Below are 4174 nucleotides of genomic sequence, written 5' to 3' on the forward strand. Positions count from 1 at the left end.
AAAAAAAAGAAACCCTTACACATACACACATACACATACACATACATGTACATACATGTATATATGTAACTGAAGAATCAGTTTTCTCTGACATTGAAATCATATTTTCCTCAAAACATCCCGTGGGGATGCCAATTCAGTGCGTTGCAGTTTGTCATACAGCCGGTTTCTGCACAGATCCTGCGTCTTGTCCGAGTTGCTGGATCAGCCTCCTAACTGTCCTCACGAGACGTGTTGATCCAGGCAGGCACATGCGTCACTGAAACGATTTCTTAGGTGAGAAAAGATGTGATGAAAAAGGTCACATCATCCTGAGAGAACATCGCCTCTCTCACATTTTTTTATATTACCTTAAAATCCGTTTATCTTTGAAAAAGGTCAAAACAGAACCATCTCAGCAGGTGTTTCACACAGGGGGAAGTTGTTATGCAGTCTCTACTGAAGAAACAATTTGTTGATTAATCCAATTTATGAATCCAATTGATGAAAAGCAATTAACAGACTATGATTTTATGATTATTTTTTTAATAATTTGCTGGGTAGAAAGGCCTCGTTTGTTAGATGCAGCTTCAGAGCTCGTCATTTAACTCATCTTTCTCGTCTCAAATCTTTACTGAATTAATACTTTGAGTTATTTTGACTGATCCGATTTGCTAAGATAAAACTTTGGGTAATTTATATGGACACTGTTTATTATTTGTGATATTTTATGCTGCCAAACAGTTAACAAACAGTGAGCCATTACAGCCATTACAAACTCCTGTTGTGCAGTGAAACCCCATTTAAACCTATAAAAACTACACTGTTGATTTCTATATGAGGTGTTGAATTTTGCAAATATACCAAATATATGTCTGAATGTTAGGAATCTAAAATGAAGCACGATACATTTACAGTATTCCTAAGTAGTATGGTGTGTCCTGGGTTTGAATATTTCACTCACTGTAAACACTTTTATCAAGAAAGAACAAAAAGAACAAGATGATAGATCTAAATGACACCGTCTGACAGTGTAGAATAATAATTAAGGGGAAACAAAAGGGGAAAGCTGGGCGTCAGTAGAAACTTGTGGTGGAAACAAACCTTGTTAAATCTGTTGTCTCATTGCTGTAGGAATTTCATTCTTGTAATGAGCACAGTGTCAGCTAAACATTCAATCCTGTGCATGTAAGGTTGTCCCAGCAGTACTGACGAGAATGCATTGCTGGGACAGAAAAGCCTGAGCAAACTAGTCGAGTGACTTTCTCTGCTTAGAAACTGCAGCCGACACATGCACTGTGCTCCTATAAATAGTCCTGCATCGCTCGCTCTGCTTGCTCTGCTGTAGCTTGCAGGCTGGCAGCTCTGCAGTCACGACTGCCCCCGATCCCTGCTAGAATGAGGCTAAAGCTCCCTTCCTGTTGGCTCTCTGGGTGTACTGCAGCTGCTGCTCTGCCTCCCCCCCCGCCCTCCCCCTTCTCTCTCTGCAGTCACGGGTTGTCCCTGCGTCAGAGCCAAGCTTTACATGCTCTGCTGATCATCACAACCGTATACGGCAATCCTTTGAGCTCCCAGCGTGCCCTTACGTCATGGGGACTTACGTCATACAGCAGTGACGACACACTTAGATTATGTATCCACGCTATTATTATATTACTATAGCGCGTGAGGGAGGGAGGGAGGGAGAGAGGGATGGGTGCTGATAAATATAGCTTCTGTCCTGCCTCCCACTGAGGCTCCAGTGGTGCTCACTTTTCATTATCCCGCTCTGGCGTCATGTTGTGTTTTGTAACATTATTATGTACGGTTCTAGGTGGGAGAATTAACTAGTGTGTACACACACACAAACACATTCAAATGGATAGTGCAGCTGGCAGGTATTTATACACTGTCAGCTGTTGTGCACGTTCCCTGCAGGAGTCCTGCATTAGGGCTGCAGACAATTCTCTCTCATCCAAACATCCAAATATTTCTAGTGGCTCACATGCAGCCAGTTTCCAGATGTTTGCTTCTCAACAAATACTGAACAGTGAAAAAAGGCAACATGCATGCTACAACAAAGGTACATCTGTTTTTGGAAAAAACAAAAAACAAAACAGGACCAGGTGATTTCAACTAGAACCAATTCTGAAGTTGTTTCAGTTTGATTTTCCCGTGTTTGGTCTGAATTCTAAAGATCATTTGCTGGGGCTGGGTTTGGACTGACGATTCATTTCCCCTATAATTTCGCACAGGGTGTGTCCTTACTTTTGTCCTCAGGGTGAAGTTTTGCAGACATCTAGGTTACATCTACCCATTGTTTCAACATCATTTAGACAGCACGAATTACATCTTGAATATAGTAATTAAAATTCTGTTGCAGCAATAATCATAGGTATCTCAGATGTCTGAAAACCTTTAACTACTCAACTAAATTAGGCCCAGATTTAGCCTGGACTGATTTTTGACCTGTACATCAGAGCATTCTGGGTCCTGTACACATACAGCATAAAGAAAAAAGTACTCAATACCTATAGATTAACGAGCAGCCTGACAACCTCTGTGCAGAATCAATACACATCTGTGGTTCGGGAAGGAAAGATTTCAGTTTTGGTATTTTTTCCCTGGTGTGAAATTGATGCATACTGTCAGCAGGACACCTATTTCTGAGGAAATAAATTTTGGCACAACACCTCGCCAGCTCCTCCACGCTGCTGTCAGTCAAACGCTTGCTGGGTTGTAAATCCTCATGGTTGAAAAGAATGCAAAATTCTCCAAACAGATCCTCTCGAGAATTAAATGAAAGCGAAGTGAGAGACGAGCAAACACGCAGAGAAAATGTAACAAGTCTGCCTTAGAAATGATTACGAATGTGCGTTCAAATATTCACTTTATCATACACAGACAAACATATGAGTGTTTACACAATTTGTTTTCTAGAGCAATAAAGCTGCACAGAAATGGATGTGGATGCAGCAGGCGTTCACACACAGTGAGCTGAGGGATATTTAAATACACACAACAGCACGAGCTCTTCAGGTGTATTTTTCACAATAAGTAGTTGCTGACTGAAAGAGTGTACTGATTCAAAATCATCATCAGGCTTTAACACTAGACAGCAAACTAACACACACTAAAACAGACACAGCTCAGTACAAACAGACACCAGCGTTAGTCAGTATGAAAATAGCAATCTTTACTAATTTCTGCAAAATAACACAAGCAATTTTACAAACTACAGGAAAAGTAACACATTCTGTGTGTGTGAGATCTTAGTTCACATAAACATAATTTGGTATCTGCTGATCTGCGTTAGTTTTCTGCACACACTCTGGGGAAGGTGGTATGACACACAGAAAAGGATCACATTAACATTATCTTGTAACTTACTTTAACAGACAGTGTGCAGTTGAACCAATGCAGCGGAGCAGTTACCTGTAACTGAACAGCAGTACACACATGGTATTTTCAGCGTGCATCTATTTCACAAGCAATGTTCTCTTTTCTCTGATCTGCACTTGCATTGCAGAGTTCATCCATTCTGACCATTTGACAGCAGGTGAACAAACAAGATGAGACAAACACGTCAGCACAGCTAATGTCACAAGACCGGAGCCAAAAATATAAAGTAACTGTCGATTCACAGACGCTATCGAAATGCCTGCTGCGGGCTGTCATTAACCCTCTCATCGTTTATACAACTGCATCATAAAGGAACCACCTCTACACAATTCATAGTGTTGTACAAAATACCTTCAAATACCAAAAGCTGCAGGAGCTACAGTTTATTGTCTTGGATTTCCTTTATATATTGTTACAATAACAAAAAATACAGAGTGTACATTTTCTTCATGAAGACAAGCATCTAAATCTTTTTCAATCAGGTTATAAATTTTCTCTGACGTCCTCAGACTGCACGTTTTCCAACACTCTGCTATTCTGTGACCTAGCACGGTAAATATTATCTCAGATGATTTAATGTAAACTGTACATCCAAGAACTAGTTTAATCACTTTTAACCAGGAGACACTGGTGTTTACAAGTTTTTTTTTTGTAGATTCCATGCGCAGGTAAAACACACCAGCCATCATCACAGATACATAAGCCTTAAAGGAACAAACTGATGGTTTGTATGTCTTAATCCATTAGCTACTCAACAGACTGTGTACATTTGTGGAAGTTGGAGCTTCCCACAAACTCCTGAACACATCACCAA

This window comes from Toxotes jaculatrix, chromosome 10, assembly GCF_017976425.1.
Source record: "Toxotes jaculatrix isolate fToxJac2 chromosome 10, fToxJac2.pri, whole genome shotgun sequence".
NCBI classification, from domain to species: domain Eukaryota; kingdom Metazoa; phylum Chordata; class Actinopteri; family Toxotidae; genus Toxotes; species Toxotes jaculatrix.